We start from the raw sequence: 27,083 nt of genomic DNA on the forward strand, positions 1-27,083 counted from the left end.
TAAAATGCTCGAATTCAGGGCGTCATTTTCTTTGACGTCAAAAAAAAAAAAACCTGTCATAGTTTTTTCTTATAATCATTGTATTAAAGAAAAATCATGACGGCAACTTTAAAATAACATATATACTAATATTATCGACATTAGCTAGCCCTTACTACATCTATAAACATACTTACATAGGTACAAGTTCTGTAGACATATATGAATTTGCATATTTCGACCGTAATTTTTTCTACTCTTTAATTTTTTTTTTTTTATGAATAACCCTAAAGCTCAAAAAAAAGAATCCTTTAACAGAGGAGAAGAAGGCACTGAACTGTTTTATCTAAAGTCTATATAATCTGATACAGTGAAGTGGCATAATTTCATCGGACTCACGTGTGGATTCTACCGAGACGAAACGACACGAAATTAAATATAAGTATATTGTTTTATATTAATAATTACTACCTAACGTTGAAAATAACAAAAATTAAAACAAACTAAGCCTTAATTTAAAATTGGAACTCAATTTGAAAGCGAATATTTATTTGCTCATACAACAGACATACAACGATAACGCGACCACAGAACCGCCAACTAATATTTATTGTATAGCTCTATGTATAATAATAATAATAATATCCTGGGACTTTATTCACACACTGCCATCTGATCCCAAATTAAGCAGAGCTTGTGCCATGGAAACCAGACAACTGATATACTACATATACTACTTTTCTTTTGTAAATACATACTTATATAGATAATTACACCCAGACTCAGGACAAACAGACATGTTCATGCACACAAATGTCTGTCCTGGATGGGAATCGAACCCACAACCTTCGGCGTGAAAGGCAGGTACCTACCAACCACGCCAAACGGCTCGTCATATAATATAAATACTACTGCTAGGCTTCAAATTAGTTCCGCCCGAGGTTTTATTCACATTCCTTTTTTTATAAGCAAATTAGTCTCATAAAAGGCTCGAATTCAGGGCGTCATTTTGTTTAACTTCAATTGGATAGAATGCGAATAAAACTGCGGGACACCGCTTGTATATTTTGAAGTTTTATTTTAACAAATAAATATTGAAAATCGATTTCATAATTATAGTATTATTGTAAAATAAAAGCTTTATAAATTGTTTTGGCAACACACCATATTTTCATTTCTGGCATTGGTTATTTTTTTTTTATTGAAGTGGTATATTGCCAATTTCTGTATTTATTCTGGATGTTCCGAAAATGTCATTATATGTAACAGAGTCGAACAAGCAATGTAATTCAAAATTATTTTATGTTATTTTTAGGAAGTACGAGTAAGCTGGCTGGTTAAGGTCTGTTCTACCTTTTTGGATAATACACAGTGGATTGTTTAGCAGAATTTCAGTGAAATTTGATAATTATAAATGCAGGCTGTCTCACGATATTTTTAAACGCAAACTAATCACATGAAAATTCACTGGTGCTTGTTTCGGTTTGAAACAGTCATTATTGTTTAAGGTAGTGTTATATGTGTTTCACTATGCTCGATATATATATTTAAAAAAAAAACACACAGAAAGTGACTTGGAAACAGATAAGTAACATTCCTTTTGAATACAATAACATAACATGAATGACAAATTTCATTAATTCTTGAGGTACAAGTAACCTCTAAAATGTCTGGTGCAGAAGGCAAGGGGAAACCACTGCACTATTATTCCCTAGTTATCGTCAGCTTTATGGAAAAGTCTAAGAAAGAAATGGCCCCGAGTTCCTGGCGTCCCTTAGATGGGACAGGGGTGCTAAGAATCTCCAGGTGGAAAAAACAACAAATGAAGATAGGAACGTGGAACGTCAGAAGCTTGAAGAGTCCTGAAAAAGTCTACAATGTCTGCAAAGAAATGCAACGAATGAAGATTAACATCATGGGACTAAGTGAGATTAGATGGATAGGCAAAGGTAAACACCAAATAGATAATAATTACACCATGTATTACTCTGGTTCCGAGGATAGCTCCAACAAGTATGGAGTGGGAGTAATCATAAACACAAAATACATTAATACACCTGTTAACTTAGTACCAAAATCAAACCGAACCATGTTAATATCATGTAGACTCAAACAACTAAAGAAGAGAACACAGTACCACGCAATAGACGTGAGGAAACTTAAAGAACTTAACATCCAAGATAAAGTGGCGAAAGAAATAAACGAGTGGGCAGCTGATAAGAAACCTGGGATAATGCGTACGGTGGAGGAAGAGTGGTGTTCAATGAAGAACAAAATATTAAACATCAATAAGACACACTTGAAAAGAGATTGGATTCCTAAGCAGAGTTGGATGACAGAAAAAATATATGATCTTATCGAAGAAAGGAGAATCTACAAGAATTCTGACAATAGCAAGTATACTGAGATTGAAAAGAAAATTCGGCGTGAAGTTCGTTATGCTAGAGATGCTTGGTATCAGTGCAAGTGTGATTTTGTGGAGGACCTTTATGCTAAACATGATGCATTTAACCTGCATAAGGAAATAAAATCTTTGGTAGGACACAAAAAGACGACTCACCAACTTACGGATGAAAATAATATTCCCATATTAGATATATCAGGAAAAAAACATATATGGGAACAATACATTTCATCAATATACCGACGATTTCCGAAGCATAGCGGTAAATTGTGATCCAAATGAGGGATATCCTATCCTGAAAAATGAAGTCACAAACGCTCTTAAAAAAGCTAAAACGGGAAAATCAACCGGACCGGATAATGTTCCCATAGAGGTACTCAAACTTTTTGAAGACGAAAATATTAACTTCCTGGTTAAATTCTTTAACTTGGTATACGACTCTGGCCACTTACCCAAAGACTGGCTAACCTCAACTTTTATTACGCTTCCTAAGAAGACCAACGCAAGAAGGTGCGAAGAGTTTCGAACGATTAGCCTTATGAGCCAAGTATTGAAACTATTTCTGAATATCATCCACGAGCGAATAAGAGCTAAATGTGACGAACATCTCGCAGATAGTCAGTTTGGTTTTCGAATAGGAGTGGGCACGAGAGAGGCTCTTTTCGCAATGCAGGTTCTCGTACAAAAATGCAGAGACATGCAACAAGACGTTTTCCTTTGTTTCATCGATTACGAAAAAGTCTTTGACAGAGTACTGCATGACCGTCTAATTGCAATATTACATGATATCGGCTTAGATGACAAAGATGTACGTATTATCCAGAATCTGTATTGGAACCAGAAGGCTACTGTACGAGTTGACAATGAGGAGACTGATGAGGTAGAAATAAAGAGAGGAGTCCGACAGGGCTGTATATTATCACCCACGCTATTTAATTTATACTCGGAACAAATAATAGCAGAAGCAATTGAAGGCCGAGAATGTGGAGTCAAAATAAATGGCCGGTATATTAACAACATCAGATACGCTGACGATACGGTCCTAATAGCATCATCTCCTGAAGAGCTGCAATTAATTATGAGCCGTGTTAATGAGTGCAGTGAAAACGCTGGTCTGAGGATGAACCTATCAAAAACGAAGATCATGGTGTTATCTAAACATATCTTCGATGACATTGCTATCATTGTAGCAGGCCAAAAAATTGAGAGGGTGCGCAAGTACAAATATCTGGGGACATGGCTTAATGACACCTGGAGCTGTGAACAGGAGATAAAGACTCGCATCGAAATGGCTCGAAGTGCCTTCTGCACGTTGAAAAAAGTACTATGCAATCGCAGACTTAAGATCCCTGTGCGCATACGACTCCTACATTGTTACATCTGGCCTATACTTCTTTACGGATGCGAGGCGTGGACAATTAAAGAAGATCTCAAAAAACGTATAGAAGCTTTCGAGATGTGGGCTTATAGACGTATGTTGGCCATTAGTTGGACTCAAAAGGTCTCGAAAGTGGAAGTTCTGCGACGCGTCAACCAAAAACGGCAACTTTTGGTGACTGTCAAGAAGAGAAAAGTTGCATATCTCGGACACGTGCTTAGGCATGAAAGATATGAACTTATGCAACTGATTATGATGGGAAAAGTTGCCGGAAGGAGAGCTGTTGGGCGCAGAAAAAAGTCTTGGCTGTGCAACATCCGTGAATGGACGGGAATCGCGAGTGCTGTCGAACTCTTTCGCCTCGCGAAGAACAAGAAGGAGTATTTAAAGCTGACTGCCAACCTTCGCTAGTCAGAGTGGCACTCGAAGAAGAAGAAGAAGAAATGATCCAGAGACTTCATTCGAATTTATTTCTAAATTTGATTTTTTTTACCAGTATCTATGCTAGTTGTGTACAAAACATTCTGCCTTGATAAAAATATATTTGTTGCTTATTACAAAAAGACTACTATTTACTTTATAGACTAATAGTCTGAGTTTCTTTCACTGGTTCGACACAGGGCTGGGTGTTACTTTTAACCGGTGGAAGTTTCTAGTTTGACTATCAATAAGCAAGTGTAATGCTTCAATGTTGAATAAAGTATTTTGTTATTAATATTGTTTATATGAACCTAGTGTGTTTGTTAATTCATAATAAAATTTAAATAAAAGATGACCTAGGATCTGGATAAGGATAAACAAACATAAATTATGGAAATAAACAGAAAAAATGACTAAATGAGTCATGGAAAACCACTAATGATGGAATTCGATTAACGCTACAAGATTTACTATTGAGTTTCTTTCTTCGGTTCAGTTCTTCTTGGTAGAATCTGCATATATCCACAACTAGTAGCTTTAAACCTTTGTGAAATAATTCGAATGTACTTATAAGTCTACTTGATTAATTATCACCAACTCAGCAAGCGCGCATTGTCGTGAAACTTTCTTATGAACGCGGGTTGACACAATAATTGCCAATTTATTTTTTACAAAGTGTAGCTTAAACTATAAAGATTTTAAATAAAAAATCCAACATACTTTAATTATTTTTATTATAGTCTAATGATGTGCTAAAAAATGTTTTAATTTTTTTTTAATATTGAATGACTGATTTAAAAATTTCTAATATATAACATTTTTCTAAGTCAGTAAAAAACATTGTTTTATTTTTTAAGTCACAATCACACGTTTTATTCAAAGCATAATTAAATAAAAAGATTAATTTAGTCTAATAACACCCTAAAATTTTCATAAATCGATGACACGAAGCTAACTTTTATTAAAACTGGCCGTTTACTCTGACAAAATTAAAAAATTAAAGAAACACACGTTTCAAATTAATATTCTAAGCGAACTGCCACAGATAATACACAATTAATTATTTAACACCATCATTTCATCGCTTACCATTACTTTATCAAATTAAATTAATTCGGATTAATTGATACTTTGACGCAAAGAGATCTAATAAAATACGCACTTAAAATTTATGCAATAAAGACTATTATTGTATAAACAATAAGATATGTAAGAAAATTTTAAAGTCGTTAAGAAGAAGATAAAAGTTAAAATGAATCTTAGTGGAATATATATAAAATACAAATTTGATGATATATATAGAGTAAATGTAAAAAATACACTTATAAATATACATTTTTTTAGTAGGATTACTTTTTAGGTATTTTTAGTTCATACAAATTATAAATTAAGATATTTACTTACAATTGTTTTTACAGATGAAAAACGAAACAGCAAATTATTTAATTAATTTTGTTCCCATAAATATTTCTGAATTTCAAAATGGTGTCACTTAAAAATGTCTTACGTTTGTGTTACATAAATACGTATATATAACTTAAAATAGCAAGTTATATCAGCTTACAGGAACTAGAAAAATCATTTAGATTTAACGTACAAAATTTAAATAGTTCGACAAAAGATATGTATACAACAATACAATAATATGAATCACGCCAAAATTTAAATTTAAAATGGCGTCATGATTATGTTTAAAAATATTTAATATTTTAATAAATTTAAATAACACAATACGAATTTGAAAATGGGGTCTTTTCAAAATAACAGAATATGACATAACAGAGCATTTTTTAATATTCTTGAGGATGATTATCACTCAAATGCTATTTCTGATGTTAGGTCTGCTATTCTTTTAATAATTATTGTTATTTAGCTTAGCGGTATTTTTTTCCATTCATGTTGCCACAGAGTCTTAAACACAGGCCATTCCTTATATATTCAAAATGGCGCCTAATAAGAATAAAATATAATTTTCAAGCAGTGATGAATCGCTTGAATTTTGTAAAAATTTACCAAAATAGTAATATATAATTTTGTTTTGGTACATATTCAAATTTAGTATTGCATAAGTTAGGTAATAGACGAAATTTCATTTATATTTATAACTGATCAGAATATGATTGACGGGAATAGTTCGTGCTTATAATGCCTGAAGTTCTCAAAAAAATATGACCGAGTTATTACAACTTGTACCTAAATACCTGGATGTTTATTTTTTAATTTATATATAATTAACATTATTTTATGCTGCATTTTTTTAAATTTGTTATGTGTAATATAATAATCAGGTTAGTAAAGGTTTGAATATGTTTTTTTATTTAAAAAAATAACTTTTAACGCGACACGTTTTCTTAGACCAAAAACGTAAATGATACTAATTATCTTTGTTTAAAAAAAATCTTATTCAACCATTAATTGCTTTTATTAAATTATGTTTAATATTATTGTAGTTTAATTAATATCGATGCCACAGATAGCTATAAAAATATTAATTAATACAAATCATAAAAAGTCAATCAGATCAGTACAGTACAGTAACAGTACAGTAACAGCCTGTTAATGTCCCACTGCTGGGCTAAGACCTCCTCTCCCTTTTTGAGGAGAATGTCATATCCTCTAAAGTAAAATCGGCATTAAATAATCCGATCATTGATAGTTAGATATCGTAATGTTATATAAATATGTATCATTAACTTAAAATTGCAATTTATAAACAGGAACTGGATATATCATTTAATGTACAAAGTTTAAATACTAACAATATGAAAGCTAATTTTGGTTTACCTCTTGAGGTAGTTATTATATTAATGGCGCCAAAATTGTACTTCAAAATGGCGTCATGACGTTTGTGTTTTTAAAATGCCAAGCATGTTTTTTTTTAAATAAATACAAAAATTATTTTACCGTACAACATTATTGTTTTAAATTTATAATCAATTGTTATTGGAGTCTTACATATCAGCGCGGCTTAATGCAAAAGTAACATCGGCATTGTAAGAGCTACCATTAACAAAAAAAAAAAATACAAACCTAAAGATTTGTCCCTTGGGGCGTGATTATCATTTTAAAAACAGTTACGTTATATATGTATGCATATAAATATGTTATTTCATTTAAATAGAAAATAACTAGTGTATTAAAGCCACAAGAGTAGACAAAGGCAAATTAACAACTGACATTGTATTGGCGCGATATCATTGGTCGAGATTTTGAATTATCTGTGATATTCATTATGGATTTGCGAAAAAATTGCGTTTTATTCGGGAAAGTAGTTAAGCTGAGCTGTTAGCGAATATCACGGGATATGGAAATATAAAGTTAGTTTATATTAACTCCTACGATTGGAATATACTAAATATACATTTCAACTAATTGTAAAAGGTGTATTAAATACAATATTAACACGTACATACTGCTATTTTGATTTTAAATAAGAATATTTAATTTAAATCTCAGTTTATTTGAAATTTTAAGTCAACTAACTTCTAAATAAGTTATTATTGTAACAATTTAACATACGATAAGATTATCATAGTCCTGTCACCGTGGCGTCACGGAAGGGTAGATAGGCAAACATGGTATAACTAAGAATTTAATGTTTTTGAATGTACATATTTTGTATAAAGACTTATAACCTTTTACTGTTGCGATTTCTGTTTCTCTTTTTTAATTTCGAATAGGAAGGCTAATGTAATTTTGGTGGTAATTCTCCACCGCGTCATTGGCGTTTTAAGAAATATTAACCATCATTTATATTGTCAATGTCATATATATATATATATATATATATATATATATATATATATAAGCCTTTATATATTGCAATATTATTTATACATAAGCATAGACGTTTTGCATGTATGTTATATACGTAATAAAAACTCTGACACTGATTAATTAACTGACTGAATAAAAATGAGTTATGAGTGAAAATTTGCTCGATCACATATGATGGTTTATTAAAAATTTGTCCGCTAGTGTTAAATATATGAAAGTTTATATGGATGGTCCGCATTTTTTTTATACAGTGTTGCCAACTTGGGGATTTTCCCCCTAAATAGGGCTATGTCAGATGAAATCAAATAGGATATTTTCAGGTCAGACATTTTTTAGGAGGAACATTTTTTTAAAGAAATTCTCTCCGGGCATTAACTCTTCGGCTTCATTTAATTGAGTATATTTCAAGTTTACTAATGCTACTTGCAGTACTTGATTTGCTTTTTTTTAACATTATATTATAAATGTATTTTGTATTTGTTTCAATTCATCCGTCAGGAGGAAACGGGGGACTTTCGAGATGGTGCTAGGGGAGGATGCTTCTAAGAGGTTGGCAACACTGTTTTTATGTAACATAAAAATACCATCATCGTTTGTCGTTTTTTGTAATTAAATCCGCAAGGCGAAACGTCCCCCACGCAATCATGAAGTGAACACGACAAGAAAACTGGTTACAGATACAATTAATATATGTATTTAATTTATCTAGAATATTCTAGAGAGATCTCGAATTTTACATTGGAGCCGTGTTCTATAGAATTCATGGTATGTACGGGAAGGTTTGCGTGACCCGGCCGATGGCTCTGTAACAAAACAATTTCGTTAATATATAAAAATAGCTGTTTGTGTATCTTTTTGTGATTAATAGAGTTCGGACCGTTTGAATCACCATCATAGTTGAAATTTAGATGTATGTCTCATGGATGATTTCATAATATCCACTTCGTTGTAACGCCGCTAGATGGCGCTGTAACACATTAACAGCCACCTACCGGGTTTTGCTAGTAAAGTACAAAAGTGTCTGTTGGTCGAAGATATCTCTTCTTAAGAACAAAACTTATTCCAACATTATTCAAAACAGTTACAGTATATAAATGTCCCACAGCTGGGCTAAAACCTCTCCTTCTCAGGAGAAGGTTTGAGCTTATTCCACAACCTGCTTCGATGCATGGATGATTTTCTTTCACCGAACACTTATAAATTAAATATGTGAAAGTCAGTGGAGCTAGCGATCTCGGATACCAACACTGAGCTGACGATATACTTTATTGGCTCAACAATTCAACTGTAATTAGAAGTTATCGTTGGGTTCGTTGAGCGGTACCTGGTCCCCAGCCCCGCCGTGAACAGCAGCCGGCAGCCCCGCACGAGGTACTCCGGACAGCGGGCGAACCTGAACAGCAGCCTCGCCCGCCCTCAGCACGTTGTTCGGAGACATTATACCCTAAAGCGAAAAATATACCCGTGGTCAGCGATGAGATGAACAACCCGATGGTAAGTGGTTACCACCGCCCATAGACATTGACACCGCAATAAATATTAACCATCGCTTACATCACCAATGCGTCACCAACCTTGGGAACTAAGATGTTATGTCCCTCGTGCCTGCAGTTACACTGTTTTACTCACCAACAACAATGCTATTGCTGTTTGGCGGCAGAATATATTATGAGTGTGTGGTAACTGGTGGTAGGGCTTTGTGCAAGCTCGTCTGGGTAGGTACCACCCACTCATCAGATATTCTACCGCAAAACAGCAATACTTGATATTGTTGTGTTCCGGTTTGAAGGGTGAGTGAGCCAGTCTAATTACAGGCACAAGGGACATAAAATCTTAGTTCCCAAGGTTGGTGGCGCATTGGATATGTAAGCGATGGTTGACATTTCTTACAATGCTAATGTCTAAGAGCGTTGGTGACCACTTACCATCAGGTGGCCCATATGCTCGTCCGCCTTCCTATTCTATAAAAAAAAAAAAAACTTAAGTATTTTACGCAACACCACCAACTATACCAAAATTAAACTATTTAATTCCACTCCGCAAAGTGAGTTTGATGTATGTATTCGTTACCTCGATAATGGCCGTCTGACGCACGTTCCCGACATGCACAGAGCACTGGAACCCTGGGTAGATGGCCGTGGAGTGTCTCAGGACATGCACGGATGCCTGTTATATTCAATCAAATTTAATTCATGACCGCATTACATATTATATTGCACAGTCTGTGCTAATATTGCTAGCATATAAAAAAACAGCCGAGATGGTCCAGGCACCACTGAATTTTCATGTGCTTAATCTGTGATTATAATTCATCTCGTACTTTACGATGAAGGAAAACATCGTGAGGAAACCTGCATGTGTCTAATTTCACTGAAATTCTGCCACATGTGTATTCCACCAAACCGCACTGGAGGAGCGTGGTGGAATAAGCTCCAAGCCTTCTGCTCAAAAAAGGGAGAGGAGGCCTTTAGCCCAGCAGTAGGACATTCACATGCTGTTACGGTTAAAAAAAACACACACACACAATGTGCTGTGCAAACACATACAAATCTATAGTCGATTCCAATAGCAAGTAGAGTATATAAGCAACTTTGACTTTGAAATTTGGTCGAAATCTTAATATTCTGTGGTATTGAATAGTCAATACCACAGAATATATATAATATAGAAGTTTTTATCGGAACTTTGTAAGTAAAACTAAAGTGTAACAGTGTCGTGTTGTATATAGAGATATATTGATCGAGAAGTGTTTGTAGTGTACAATACAGCAGAGCTGGTAGCAAATCGCATGGAATCGCATATCTAACGAAAAACGAGTAGAGTTTTCTGCTCACCTGAAAGTATATACAGCCTCTAGAGTCGTTTGGGTCTTCGAGGAACACCAGGTCGTCACACACGCACTTGTCCTGCATGTCGTTCGACACGTGCGCGTCGCTGTACTTGCTCCCATCGTCCGACACGTACACGTTCGTGCATTTCGTGTCCGATGTCTTCGTGAGGCTGTTCTTCACGTTGGCGATGTCCTGGAGGATATTCTTGTTCTGTCTCCTCGCGTTCTTTCGATTCTTCTCCGAAGCTTGCAACGAGTGGACTAGTTCTGATATCTGTAACAATGAATTTTGAAAATAAAAAAATATATCACTTTTTTAATTTCGTATAGGTACGCTGGCAAATGACCACCTTATGGTAAGTGGTCGTCACTACCCATAGACTTTGTCACAGTCTATTAACCACCCCTAACATCGTAATGCGCCATCAACCTTGGGAACTAAGATATTAAGTCTCTTGTGCCTATAGTTACACTGTCTAACTCATCTTTCAAACTAGCACACAATAATACTAAGTATTGCCATGGCGGTAGAAACGTTATTCAAAAAAGCCTTTTTAAATCGTTTGTATAATAAAATTTTAAATATAAAGCTACAATCAGTATGGCTACTCTGTAAGAACATTCTCTCACTCATCATCATCATGTCAACATATCACCGGAGAGTGATGAATCTAAAATTCTAGAATAGCACTACTGGCCGCATATATATATTCTGTTTTAAATACATGTAAGTTTTTATTTAGTAATAAGGTTTGAATTAGCGACCCACCTGTCGTCCTCTGCAAGTCCCGGGCGGACAGCCTCCGAAGGTGGGCCGCTCGTGTCCCGCGGCGTAGCCCCCCGGCCGCGCTAGCAGCACCATGCCCTGCCGCAGTCCCGGTGGGAAGCGACCCAGGCCCAGCGATGCCAACTGTCCCGCGCGCACGCTGCCGCACGGGACGCGGTTGCGGTATATCGTGAGCACGGATATCTCCGCGAACTCGCCGGACTCCAGAGGTCCTGGGGGGGGGGGAGGTTGTTAAATATACGTCGCTCTATTCATCTCACAACTAACAGAACGCAACGCACCTATGATAAGTTCGTCGCCCTCGTAGAGTCGCCCTCGCGCGAGCAGTCCCCCCACGACGGGCCCCGTCGAGTCCCCTACGTGGAAAATTTCGTCTATTTGAAACTCGCACGCCTCCTGTAAAGTGACATAAATTATAACATTTATAATTTAATACAAAGGGTACTAGTCAACTGCGCAACATATGGTTCACTCACGTCCTCGGGGCGCTGCAGGTCGCGGCGCGCCAGCAGGCACGCGTGCAGCGCGTTCAGGCCGGCGCCGCGCACGCAGCTCACCGGGAACACGGCCACCCTGCCGGCCGATACTACTGTGATTTGCGTTCAACTATATATATATATATATATCTGATCCGAAACTAAGCAGAGCTTGTACTATGGCAACCAGACAACTGATATACTATTGTATAGACAATTACACACAGACTCAGGGAAAACAGACATGTTAATGCACACAATTGTCTGTCCTGAGTGGGAACCGAACCCACAACCTTTGGCGTGAAAGGCAAGTATCTAGCAAGGGTGGTTGGCGTAGCTATAGACAATACTATTACCATTACCAATAGTATGGAACTCGTTTTAAGGTCATACATAAGAGTTCACCCAGAAACACTTCGGGTTTAAATAAAGGCTTGTGAAGCTACTCACTCCTCATCCTTTTTGATTTCGTTGTCTAGATTGTCTATGGTGTCCAGTATCGACGCAGTTCCTTGCCATATTCTCGTCAGTTATTAACAGCGGTTTCTGTAATAATACCAATTATCCATACCATCGCTTACGTCGATGTAATGGTATATACCATTACATCGACGTAAGCGCACGGAACTATATAGCTCCGTAAAAAAAAATTGTTTTAAAAATATAAGGACTGTGTTTTGAAATCATAAAACGTAGATATGTGTAAATAACAAAGACAGTGTGTGATCTATATAAAAACATTATTGTTTGAATAAGTTTAATACGCAAAAGGGTGAAACGATAATTATATAATATAGGTACTTTTACTGAGGGCAGTGACTTATTTTACGAGCAAAATAAGTTAAGAAAGTAGTGTATTAATAAAAATAAATGCTTTATAAAACGATTTTAAGAAACACCTAAAGTCCTAGTAATTTATTTTAAAACAAAGAAATACTTTAAAAAATATACAGTGAAGTGAGTAGATACAAAGAGAATAACTTTTTTTGTAGCGGGTGTTTAATAAAATCTCCAGGCGCAGATTATAATATTGTACATACAGTTCGCAATTTTTACTTGAACGATAACCATATCGTTGGCCCAACGGTGTGAACCATACTTAAACCCAATTTGGCATTTGGCCCAACGGTGTGAACGCACGAGCGATACGGGTTCAAACCCAAGTTGTTGGTGACCTATTTCAATTTATTTATTTTTCTGTTAAGAAGTTGCTGTTATAGTCGTTACTAAGTAAGAATGATTCCACAGAAAAAAATAATAACAACAAGAAATAATACTTCTCCAGAATCTTACAATGTGACAAATCGGCAAAAAAGCAAACAGTCTGAAAAGTGGTCGCCTGCATCAGAACAACTTACTAAACAAGATGTTGAACAAACCATTCGTAATGAGTTTCAGGCCTTTAAAAATTTACTATTGGAAGATATCACTAACATGTTAAACAAAATGATTCAAGAAAATCTTAAACCTATAAAAGAGCAAATATCTACTATTGAAAACTCGATGACTTTTTTGAGCGAAGAATACGAATCTACTAAAAAAATAATTGCAAGTTACGACGATAAAATTGCGGAAACGGAAAGAGAGAAAAATGCACTAAAAAATGTAACATCTGATTTGCAACAACGAATACATACTATGGAGCAGTATAATCGATCAAATAACATTGAAATACAAATGATTCCTGAGCATAAAAATGAAAATTTAATTATTATTTTTTTTTTTATATCGCCGGGAGGGCAAATGACTCCACTCCACCTGATGGTAAGCGGTAGTAGAGTCCAAACGCGACGACGGCCAGTACAGACGGGAAAAACGTTCTGCACTAGCCGCCTTCGCCTTGCCGGCCCGCAAGATGCCTCTTCACGCCTCGTTTGAAGGAACCCGGGTTGTAAGAGGAGGGGAATACGTGAGCTGGTAAGGAATTCCATTTTTTGGAAGTGCGACAAAGAAAGGAGTTGCCAAATTTCTTTGTTCGCGATGGAATTGATGTCACAGTTAGGCGGTGACATCGAGAACCAGCTCGCGTGGACTTAAGAAGGAAGGGGGAAGCAGGAATTAGAGAGAATAATTCCTCAGAGCATTCGCAGTGATACAGTCGATAGAAAGCGCTCAGTGCTGCTATCTCACGACGAAATTGTAAAGGTTCAAGGGTGTTTGTGACCTTTACGTCGCCAATAATGCGTACGGCACGTCGCTGCAACCGGTCCAAGGCCTCAAGTAGGTACTTAGCGGAGCCATCCCAAAGGTGCGAGCAATATTCCACACAAGACCGTACCTGTGTTTTGTACAGCAGGCACAGTTGTTGTGGCGTGAAAAAGCGCCGCACCTTGTTCAGAACTCCGAGTCTCCGTGAAGCTGTTTTTATAACAGCCTCGATGTAATCCCTTGGACTAAGGTCGCAGCGAACGTCAATCCCCAGCATGGCGATTTTGCTTTGCATCACCAGCGGAGTACCACAGAGTTAGGGAAGAGGGGAAAATGTTGACTTTTTCGCCGTGAGAGCGCATACCTGTGTTTTCTTGGCATTAAACTCAACAAGATTATCAGAGCCCCATTTGGCGATGAGATCTAACGTCCTATCGAGTTCAATGACAAGATTCTCCCGCCTCTCCTCAGTTTCCGCCCGCCCAGCCACTGCGCGTCCGTGGTATCCACCATGCACTGTACTATCATCTGCATAGCAATGTATGTTCCCAAGGGAGAGCATATCATTGATATGCAAAAGAAAGAGTGTGGGAGATAGCAGAGATTCCTGGGGGACCCCAGCATTCACTACATAGAATTGTGAAGCGCAACCATCTACTAAAACACGAAGGCTACGCTTGTGTAGGAAGCTGGCAATCCAGGTGCATAGCTGAGCAGGCAGACCATATGCCGGTAGCTTGGAGAGAAGACTTCTGTGCCAGACCCTGTCGAAAGCCTTGGAGATATCGAGGCTGACAGCCAACGATTCTCCATGCTTGTCGATAGCTTCACCCCAGAGGTGCGTTACGTACGCTAGAAGATCACCTGTGGACCGTTTTGGTCGAAACCCGTACTGACGATCATTAATTAGACAGTGATCTTCTAGGTAATGGATCAGTTGGTTGTTTAAAATCCGTTCCATCACCTTACAAAGTACTGAGGTGATAGCTATTGGCCGATAATTTGCCGGGTCAGACCGATCCCCTTTTTTGGGAACCGCTTGCACATTAGCTCTTCTCCAAGCCTCCGGCACTCTTCCCGAAGAGAGAGAAAGTTGGATCAGGCGCGTTAACACAGGAGACAGCTCCGCTGCGCACTTCTTCAGCACTATGGCTGGTAATCCATCGGGACCGCTAGCTTTCCGTACATCAAGTGATTGCAGCTCCGCACGCACATCACGTTGCCTGATTTTAATGTCAGGCATCGTATGGCCACATGCAGGTATTGTAGGTGGCAGTGCACTACAATCATCGATGACGGAATTGTCGGCAAAGAGTTTAGCCAGGAGATCAGCTTGCTCTTGCGGACTGTGAGCTAGCGATCCGTCCGGATTTCTGAGCGGTGGCAGCGAAGGTTGGCAGAAATTGTTTTGCACAGACTTGGTCAGACGCCAGAAGCTACGGGAGCCCCTAGGATGCGAAACAAGGTCATGACCAATCTGTACAATGCGCTGTGCATCCGCTCTCGTGTATGCCTTTCTACAGGACTTGGAATTTTTTTTATAGTTTGCTTTCAGTGAGTCAATGTTAGATGCCCCGCTAATGCAGCCGTTGATCCACTTGCGATATGCCGCCTGCTTAGCTGATACAGCATCGGCACATTCACGAGTGAACCAACGGTTACGCGTACTCCCACTGACGAGATCTGAGCTAGGAATGTAGTATTCCATTCCCAGCATGATCTCGCCAGCAACAGCAGCGGCACTAGCTGTCGGGTCATTCCCACTGAAGCAACGTTCCTTCCAAGGGACCGACGCATAGTAATCGCGCATACCGTCCCAATCCGCCGACTTATAGTGCCAAACGCGACGTTTGCATACCGCTAGTGGCGGCAGCTTGGCCTGTGGCACTCTGGTAGAAATAAGGCTGTGATCCGAAGAGCCAAGAGGAGCCTGAACCACAACCTGATATTCCACCGGGTGAGAAGTCAGCAGAAGGTCCAGTAGAGAAGGTGCTTGCCCATCAATGTCTGGGATCCTGGTGGGCTGATCAACCAGTTAGGTCAAGTCATGTGTGAGAGCAAAAGCATGAGCAGTCCTTCCAGCATGGTCAGTTTTGAGGGATTTCAACCAGGATTCGTGGTGAGCATTAAAGTCCCCCAAAAACACCAATTCCGCGTTAGGAAATTGCTCTTGCGCAGCATCTGCCACCCGACTAAGATGGTCAAATAGTCGGCTTGTCTCCAAGTCACCATTGTGGGATCTGTAGAGGCACACGTAGACTCGGCTCTGACGAACCAGGTCCACACGTACCACCAACATGGAGAAGGAGGGGTCCTCCAAGCAGCGCAGTCGGTGACAGCAAACATCCGTCCTGACGAACAAGCATACTCCGGCTTTCGCTTTGAAGGATTCTTCAAGCGTGTAGCCGGGATAATTAAGGTAGCTGGTATCGGCAGGACGGAGTATTTGTGTCTCCGTGAGAAACAACATTGCTGGCCGTGCTGTCTCGAGATGGTGGTGGACAGCGTTGAGGTTAGTGTGGAGTCCTCGGATGTTAGAGAACTCAACCTCAAACAGCGAGGGTATGGTGGGGGTGAGCACCGCTGTACGACCGTTATTTCTTTTTTGTTGCGCCATTTGGGAGAAATTAAATGGAAAAGAGACGTGAAGCGAGCGATGTATTGCCACGATAGGGATGGGCAAAGTGTGGAGGCGTGTTTCCCCAAGTGGTTGCCAAAAGGAAAAATACACTGACCCGCCGGACGGAAGGGCCCCCGAACCCCCCCGGAAGTGGCCGCCGGGACCCCACCTACCGGTCACCAACCGGCACGACGGTCCACCCCGAGATTATGCGTGGCCTGGTGGGGCAGCCTCACGAGCTGGTTAGGCACGCTCGGGCCCCTGTACTATGCCACGGGTGGCCAGCGGAACAGCCGTTTCTTCGGGTCTCCCTGACCGGCAGGTCAATACAGTTTCCCCCGGCATTGGTTCAACAGCCGTCTCCAACCGGACCAACACCCATCGTGGCAATACTCGCTCGGGCTCTGGCTGTACGCTGGCTGACCTCGAAACGCGGCTGCAAGCCACTTCACGAGTTTTTCACCATGCGTACGGTGGTAACAAGCCAGGCGGATGTTAGCATCCTACCACCAGATGAGCAGATGGTCGGTCAGATATCCCTTAGTCGCCTCTTACGACACCCATGGGAAAGAGAGGGGCAGTGTAATGTATTCTTTCTCCGTCACTGCACGGATAGATAAATTAGTGCAGTAATGCAACTGAGTAAAGCAATATCATGTGATCTAAAGGAGTCTGATATACATCACTGTACTAGAGTTGCAAAATTGAACAACAGCGACAAAAGACCCAGATCTGTGATTGTAAAGCTATCCACACCACGAATGAGAGACACGATGCTAGCATGTGTCATCAATTACAATAAATCGCATCCTGACGATAAACTGAACACAAGTCACATAGGTATTGCAGCAGATAAGCAGCCATATATGTTATGGAACACTTGTCACCGGCTATTAAGTCTTTACATGCAGCAGCTCGAATAAAATCTAAAGAAAAAAAATACAGATTTGTGTGGGTTAGACAGGGCAAGGTATTTATGAGAAAGACAGAACATTCAGAATGTATTTATGTAAAAAATCATACTGTTTTGAATAATATCCAGTAAATTGCTTTACTCTCTAAACTCATAGATCATTTTAGTATTTCATGTTATAAAATTCAACGGTCTTAATATATACTACCAGAACGTCCGAGGTCTCCGTACTAAAGCACATGACTTCATCTGCAATTTATCGTGTACAAATTATGATGTTATTATATTAACAGAAACGTGGCTTAATAATAAAATAGAGAACCATGAAGTATTCGACAACCGTTATACAGTATACAGAAGAGATCGTGATAGTTTACTTTTACATTGTAAAAAAGATGGTGGTGGAGTTTTAGTGGCGGTCTCAAATAAACTGAAATCAATGCGACTCAGTTTTTGTGAAAGTCAGTGTGAAGATCTTTGGATAAATATTGAACGAGAAAATTGTCACGATGAGTGTAACTCAATTGCATTATGTGCAGTTTATTTGCCTCCTCCCGTTAGCCGTAATATGCTATCTAATTTTATCAATAATTTTAATAGTAGAATTGCAGAGAATAGACAAAATGTTATGCTCGTGGGTGATTTTAATTTAAGTAATATCAATTGGTTCGCTACTGATGATAATGTTATTTCTAATAGTTCCTTAGGAAATTTGCTAGTTGATTTTGCATCTCTCAATAATTTAGTTCAACATAATAACATTTGTAATAACAATAATAAAATATTAGACTTAATATTCAGTAATCATAATAACATAAAAATTAGTGAGTCTATTTTGCCAATAGTGCCTCCAGATCACCACCATCCTCCCTTAGATATATTAGTTTCTTATTCATCAAGAACTTCTTTAAAAAGTAATGTTATTAGTGAAAAGAAGAACTATTTTAAAGCTGACTACGTAAGTATAATTTCAGAATTAAATAATATCAATTGGTTAAGCGAATTTTGTAATTGTAAGTCAATAAACCTAATGATCGATAAATTTTATAAAATTTTGAACAAATTGATCGAAAAATATGTACCAAAAAAGAAACAAAAAGGTAAACAATATCCTCTATGGTTCACTAAGGAAATGATAAATTTATATAAAGAGAAACAAGTTTTTTTAAATAAATACAAAATATATAAAAACCCACTTGATGAAATTTCATTACGTCTTTTGAGCAAACGTTGTGCAGATTTATCGAAAATTTGCTACAATAATTACATTAAGATTGTTGAAAAAAATATTAGTAGAAATCCTAAATATTTTTGGTCATACCTTAAGGGCAAACAAGATAATAGTACCGCACTCCCAGGCATAATGACTTACAAACAAAAAGTAATGAAATCGGGATCAGAAATTTGTAACGAATTTGCCTCGTATTTCGCTTCTGTTTACACACAATCTCAAAGTTCATATACATTACCATCTTATAATAATCAATGTAAACATGACTTTGGAGCGTTCACTAATTTTGTAATATCGCGAAGACAGATTTATCAATACTTAAAAAGACTTGATACAACTAAAGGGAAAGGTTATGATAATATCCCTCCTATATTTATTTCTAAATGTGCATGGGTACTAAGTTTCCCTTTATATTTATTATACAACGAATCACTTCGCTCAGGTGTTTTTCCCGGTAAGTGGAAAATAGCTAGGATCGTACCAGTATATAAGTCCAAGGGTAGTGAGTGCATTGAGAATTATAGACCGATTTCCATACTTTTCACTTTTGCCAAAGTATTTGAAGCAATAGTTTACCCATATCTAGAATGTCATGTAAAGCAAATGAATAATAATAACCAGCACGGCTTTATAAAGGGTCGATCTACAACATCAAATCTTGTTTCGTACAGTGAATTCATTGTGCCAGCTATTGATAACCACAAGCAAGTTGACGCAATTTTTACCGATTTAACCAAGGCTTTCGACAAAGTTTTGCACGATATTTTACTCTTAAAACTAAGCAAGTACGGATTCAATGGTAATATGCTTGAGTGGTTCAAATCATATTTATACAATAGACAACAATTTGTTGTCTTAAAAGGTTTTAGCTCGAGTCTATATAAAGCCTGCTCCGGGGTTCCTCAAGGGTCACACTTAGGACCTTGGCTCTTTAATATCTTCATTAATGATATTTGCGATACGGTACATTATAGTAGAGTATTTTTATTTGCGGACGATTTAAAATTAACAAAAGTAATAAACAACTTAGCTGACTCAGAGCTCTTACAGGCGGATATTAATGCTATATATAATTGGTGTAAAAATAATAAAATGGAATTAAACGTCAGTAAATGCAAGCATATAAAATTTACGCGAAAGCTCAATATAATCAAAACAATATATAGCATTGACAACATTAAGTTGGAGGAAGTTTTTGAAATAAGTGATTTGGGTGTCATTTTTGATGACAAGCTTACTTTTGTCCCGCACTTCAATAAAATAATTACGAAAAGTTCCAAAACGTTAGGATTTTTAATTAGAAATGGTAAACACTTCACGAATAACACGAAAAAAATAATCTATAACGCTTACGTGCGTAGTGTACTGGAGTACGGTAGTGTTGTGTGGAATCCTTGTTACAATGTACATCGTCTGCGTATAGAGAGAATACAGAAGCGATTTGTATATCATCTATCCAGAAACAAAAAAACCTCATACAATAAATCTAATAAAAATTACAGCAATCTCTTGAAAGACTTTAATATGGATAGTCTCTCTGTACGCAGACAATTATTAGATCTCTCTTTCCTATTTAAGATAATTCGTAACGAGATCGACTGTACTTACTTACTTGAAAAGATATACTATCGTATTCCAAGGCGCAATGTTCGTAGTTTTCTGGGCACTTTTGATGTCAGAATATCAAAAACGAAATTAGGATGTAATGCACCAATGCCTAGATCATCACGGTTGTACAATGGTTTTTGTCAAGATCTAGATATTTTTAATGACTCTGCCATGATTTATCGTAAACGGGCGCTAGAATTGTTGAGAGATGCAAATAAATAATAAATAAATAAATAATAAATAATGTTATCTTAATTTTATTTTGTATTAATTAGTATATTTTTAGTAATTTTTTGTAACGTAAACTTTGCATGAATTTAATGAATTATTTAATTTTAATTTGTACCTATATCAATTCAAAGTATTTGTGTTTTTAATTTTAATTTTATTAAGTGCATGTTTATTTTTTTATGGTCTTTAATTTGTACCAATTTGGACTTTTTTTTTTAATCTTTCTACTCATGTTGCTATAATTATGTGTTAATGTATTTTTAAAACAAATATTGTAATTGTTGTGGCTACTTTAAAAAGCTTCACATGTTAGCTATTTTCACTAAATTGTTTTACATTTGTCATTAAAACATGTAGTAGCTACTAGTGGTCCTTAAAATAAATAAATAAATAAATAAATTACTTTAAATTTAAATAAATCTATAAATTATACAGCATCCCTGATTTATCATCTCGTGCTCCTTGAAGAACATCGCGAGGAAACCTGCATGTTTCCAATTACAATATATACTAATATTATAAAATGGAAAGTAAATATATCTGTTTGTCTGTTAAACTTGATGACTGCGAAGAACGGCATGTCCAAAGCCAGCAGAAGACCGATGTGTTCTTCTGTGATGCGAGTTATACCGGCTGTTGCCGAAATCTAGAAATAAAAAAAAAACTTTATAGTATAAGTTGATAATATGACTACGGTGCCATCTATAATATTATCTTGTAGCTGAATTAAAAAACTTACAGCCACTGGGTCGCTGTGACCCTGGCCCCTCGGGCCAAAAATTAAAGACATGACAGGTTAGGGGGCAACCCCGAGGCCCGTACCCAGACTGGCCTAGGCCAGTTAGGAGGAACCAACTCTCTCTCTTAAAAAACTTTCATTAATAAGACGTATTGCTCGATAAGGGTTTATAAATATGATAAAAAATTGTGTTTAAACTCTTACATAGTTTAATTGTAGCAAAAGAGTTTAGTTTTTTGCCGATTATTTTTAGTAGGATCTACAGTTTGAGCCGGTGTTAGGTTTATATATTATTACCTGAATAAATTATTTTGATTTTGAGCTGTTTGTAAAAAAGTATTAATAAGATAAGATATTTATTCAATAAAATGAAAATTAACTTTTGGTTTGATATGTCAGGACTCCAAAAAAATCCTTACCTAATAATAATTTGAAAAAACGTTATCAGGGCTATAGAAAAAGACTTAGGATACCTAAAATCTGAGCCCCCCCCCCACGTATGGGAACTAGTAATAAATAAACATACTTACAACGAGCATGGCGTAGTGCTGGGAGAAACCCGTGAGCCCGTGGAGCGTGGTACGTTGGTACTTGCTGTGGCCCGCCAGGTCCAGGAAAGACACAAGCTTGGCGCTCCTCTCTCCGATGCGCTCCGCTGTCATCAGCTCGGAACAACCGTAGTTGACGACATTACCCTGATTATATGAATGTAATACATTATATGACTTTCATTTTAGGTATAAGTAATACCGGGTAGTGTTGCATGTCGATAGTCCATTATCGATAAAATCGATAGTTTTGGACTATCGATTATCAATGATTTTTCGATAGTATTGACGTTTTGCCTTAAATGTCTTGTGGATGATGTAATGAAAGGCAATTGAGTATAGATGTATGTATTGTAATATAATTTACAATATTTAATTGTTACGACGATATTACAGTGCGATGTTAGAATGGCGACTGGCGACAGAACATATAATAATGTATTAATTGACAATGTAGCATATCTAATATCGACCTGTTTCTAGGTGACATTATGGACAGTGATTTTTGCTTACATTAATAAAAGTTAATACGTAGGCACAACGTATTGATTTGCCTTTCATGCCAAAGGTCGTGGGTTCGATTCCCACCCAGGACAGACATTTGTGTGCATGAACATGTCTGTTTGTCCTGAGTCTGGGTGTAATTATCTATATAAGTATGTATTTACAAAAGAAAAGTAGTATATGTAGTATATCAGTTGTCTGGTTTCCATAACACAAGCTCTGCTTAATTTGGGATCAGATGACCGTGTGTGAATAATGTCCAATATTATTATTATTATTATTATATTTTTGCTTTCTCAAGATAAGTAATGTAGTAGGCCCAGTAACAACACTATTATTAATGAAGTTTTATTAAATCGTTACTATCGAATGAATACCTATGGATTGCTGTTATCAATAGTATTAATAATAACAATAATTTTACTGGTGGTAGGGCTTTGTGCAAGCTCGTCTGGGTAGGTACCACCCACTCATCAGATATTCTACCGCAAAACAGCAATACTTGATATTGTTGTGTTCCGGTTTGAAGGGTGAGTGAGCCAGTGTAATTACAGGCACAAGGGACATAAAATCTTAGTTCCCAAGGTTGGTGGCGCATTGGATATGTAAGCGATGGTTGACATTTCTTACAATGCCAATGTCTAAGAGCGTTGGTGACCACTTACCATCAGGTGGCCCATATGCTCGTCCGCCTTCCTATTCTATAAAAAAAAAAAAATAATGTCCTCCAGACCGATTTCGGCCACGGCGGTCAATCTCAAGAGAGATTAGCCAACTAGGCAGGAGATATTATAGTGCACAAGTGTGTGCGCAAACACAGGTGCACTCTCTATTCCCTAACTCCCATAATCCGATGGGACGGCGATCCGATACGACCGGAAAGAGTTCAGGCGCAGGACCAACGGCTTTACGTGCTTTCCGAGGCACGGGAGTGTACACACTTCCAACTTCCAGACTCCGGGCTGCTACTGAGAATTTTCTGACAGAAAAACTCAATAAATTTTTATTGGCCCGACCTGGGTATTGAACCCAGGACCTCCGGGGTCTGCGGTCTTATATCAAGCCACTAGACCAACGAGGCAGGCAAACGAGTTATCAATAGTATTGTGAACAGAGAGCTATAGTAACTATCGATAATATCGACAATATTGACACAAGACGATACTTTCGGAAGTACTGTCGATAATAGTTTTCGAGGTCAAACTATCGATAGTTCTGCAACACTGATACCTGGGATTAGGTAAATGAAACTACAATTTATTAGATTACAAGAACAATCACTTCTACACTGTATATACTCCGTAGCGAATATCTAGACAGCGCGATTCAGGAATGTGACATTTCGAATGAGCGCCATCTACGATAGATTTAACGGGGTGTAACATACGCCATCATACAACTGGATAATAGAATAACAGAAGCTTTTACAAAGATTAATATAATTGAAAAATGAGTATGAAAACTAGATAAAGATGTTTAGACAACTTGTAGCCGAGATGGCCCAGTGGTAAGAACGCCTGAATCTTAACCAATGATCGTGAGTTCAAACCCGGGCAAGCACCACTGAATTTTCATGTGCTTAATTTGTGATTATAATTCATCTCTGCTTGACGGTGAAGGAAAACATCGTGAGGAAACCTGCATGTGTCTAATTTCACTGAAATTCTGCCACATGTGTATTCCACCAACCCGCCTTTAGCCCAGCAGTGGGACATTCACAGGCTGTTACGGATACGAACGGTTTAGACAACTGCACGGGACTAATAATGGTACTTGTGTGTGCGTGCAAGCACAGACAGTCTCTATTCCCACACACTCTTAATTCTATTGAGAACCGAGATGGTGGTGAATAGAATGTGTAAATCGTTACCAATGATAGCGTGTTAAAACCCAGATTAGCACCACTAAATTGGAACAGCGTATTGGAATAAGCTCCTCATCAAAGGGAGAAGAGGGATTAGCCAAGCAGTGGGACATAGACATTTACATAATCCCAGGGTGAAAATTAGAGAGTTCAGGTGCAAACAATGTCTTTACACGCTTCCAAATCTCACTTCTAGTGTACAACTTACTTTTACTTTTCTTTTCTATTTACTTATTATAAAAAAATAACACCTCTGCTGGGCTAAGACCTCCCCTCCACTTGCGATTTGGAGCTCTAACTTGCAGCTTCAATGCGGGTTGATGGATATACATAGCAATACTTCATCCCATAAAAGCAGATCTCCTGACAATGTGCCCATTAATTAAGCACATCAAAGTGCAGTGGTGTTTGCCCGGGCTTTGCAAGTGGGTGGGGGATTGTTCTTAATTTAAATAAACTTCAAAATAATCATTAGCGCACCTGAGCATCGAAGCCGAGTATCTCGTGGCTGAGCGAGGACGTCCTACCACTTTTCACTTCGTGCAAATGCCTGAAGGCAAAAAAAAAGGCGAGCGCTCCCTCTACCGTTATCGAGTTCACCTGTAGAAAAGAAAAACTATTGTATTGCGCACTACAAACAGCTCACATACCATCAACCAATGACGTCAGTACAATTTCAAGATCAAATTTTATACTGCCATTGTAATTACAACTAAGTTTCTTGACCATAAAATATTTATCTGAGGATAAAATAAATGATATTACAATATAATATTAACAAAGTCGGTTTTTGTCCCGACTGAGTATGTATCATTTAATTTGTTTAAAAATGTAACAGCATTTTTACCCACAGCTGGGATAAGGCGTCATCTCCTTATTACGAGTACACACGTATAGGATCTCTACATGATAATCGAATCAAAAACTTCTGGATACGAAGCCTTATAAATATTTTTTTTATAGAATAGGAAGGCGGACGAGCATATGGGCCACCTGATGGTAAGTGGTCACCAACGCCCATAGACATTGGCATTGCAAGAAATGTTAACCATCGCTTACATCGCCAATGCGCCACCAACCTTGGGAACTAAGATTTTATGTCCCTTGTGCCTGTAATTAAATACTCAATATTTAATTTAGTTACTAGAACTCACGACTTCAACAAGATAATAACGAACGTACCTTGAGTGAGAACGCCTATGAACGTCGACTTGCCCGCCTCGTTCGCCCCCATCACCGCGACCCGCAGCTCGACGCTCTGCTGCGTGTCCGCCAGCTGCGAACCGAGTACGTACTGTAGCGTAGACAGGTTTAGACAGAGATAGAATTATCAAATCTTTTGACCCTTATCGTGTAACCAGTTTTGGTGTTTGTTGAAACTTGACAGTTGGTGCGTTCATTGTGTTTGTTCGATTAAGTTAGTTATGCTATTTGTCGGTAGATGGCGTTAACTAAAAGAGTCTCAATTCTGAATCGCGCTGGCCAGAACCCAAGATAAAACCATAAAGTGTTTAAAAATGTTATATTTTTTTGTCTTTCAATACATTATATATTTCAAGGTGTGTTTTAATTTATCGTGTTAAGTAGTAAATTATATTTCAAATGTGTTAAGTGAACAGTTTGGTCCTTCGAGCCGGATTTAAAGTGCGTACGTAAGTTTAAATTAACAGATGTGAACTTAGAAAATATTTGAAGTGTCAGGACTTAGAATATAATTTTGTAAAGTGGACTTCAATATAGACTTAGAAAATTCCGTTTAATAAAACTAAACACTTAGAAAAAACAAGTAAATGGGACAGCAAAATTCGATTAATAAAACACTTAGAAAAATTTAGTGAATTTCGGACTTGTAAAATTTTTGTCTTCGGAACTTAGAAAAATTTAGTGACTTTGGACTTGAAAAATTTGTGTATCTGTTTTGTACTTACTACTTTGGAACCTTAATTTAATATTAACAATGGAAGACATAAATCAAATAATTAGTGTTCAGGAAGAGAAATTTGATCAAATATTGAAAGGAAAACGAAATTACAATAAATCACCAAAACAAAGGATTACTTTAAGTTATCTAGAGATACGTTTGGAGACGCTAGAAAACACATGGCAAACATTTAAATCTGGTCATGATCAAGTTATAGCACATATCAAGAAGGAAAATAGAAAAGATTTTAAGTATTTTTCTAATGATATATATAATCAATGTGAGGAGTCATATATAGAATACAAAAGTGAATTGAAAAATCAACTTCAAGAAATGGCACCTAAGAAAGAAGTACAACCAGCAGACACACAACACAAAATTACTGAAATTGATTTGCCGACGATAAAAATACCTACCTTTTCTGGCAAATACACCGATTGGCCGTCGTTTCATGATTTATTTAATTCTCTAATTCATATAAACAAACGCTTAGACGATGTGTAGAAGCTGCATTATCTTAAATCATCGGTGACAGGTGAGGCAGAACAGTTGCTGAAAAGTATATCTGTAACCAGTCAGAATTATGAACAAGCGTGGTCAACACTTAAAAACAGATACAACAATAAGAGGTACCTATCAAATTGTATTTTCAAAAAATTGTTGAACCTGAAAAATATTTCATCCGAATCTGCAGTGAGCATAAGG

The 27,083-nt window shown here is 37.4% G+C and overlaps 2 protein-coding genes across 2 annotated transcripts in view; one reads left to right on the plus strand and one right to left on the minus strand.

The window, feature by feature from the left end:
* The window catches only part of LOC126777976 (GTP-binding protein 2-like), a 268,881-nt gene that overhangs the window by 187,884 nt on the left and 53,914 nt on the right, over positions 1-27,083 (plus strand). The window lies entirely within an intron of this gene.
* LOC126777984 (GTP-binding protein 2-like) overlaps positions 1-27,083 on the minus strand; it is a 309,400-nt gene that overhangs the window by 169,587 nt on the left and 112,730 nt on the right. The window lies entirely within an intron of this gene.

Source organism: Nymphalis io, chromosome 24, assembly GCF_905147045.1.
Source record: "Nymphalis io chromosome 24, ilAglIoxx1.1, whole genome shotgun sequence".
Classification (NCBI taxonomy): Eukaryota; Metazoa; Arthropoda; class Insecta; order Lepidoptera; family Nymphalidae; genus Nymphalis; species Nymphalis io.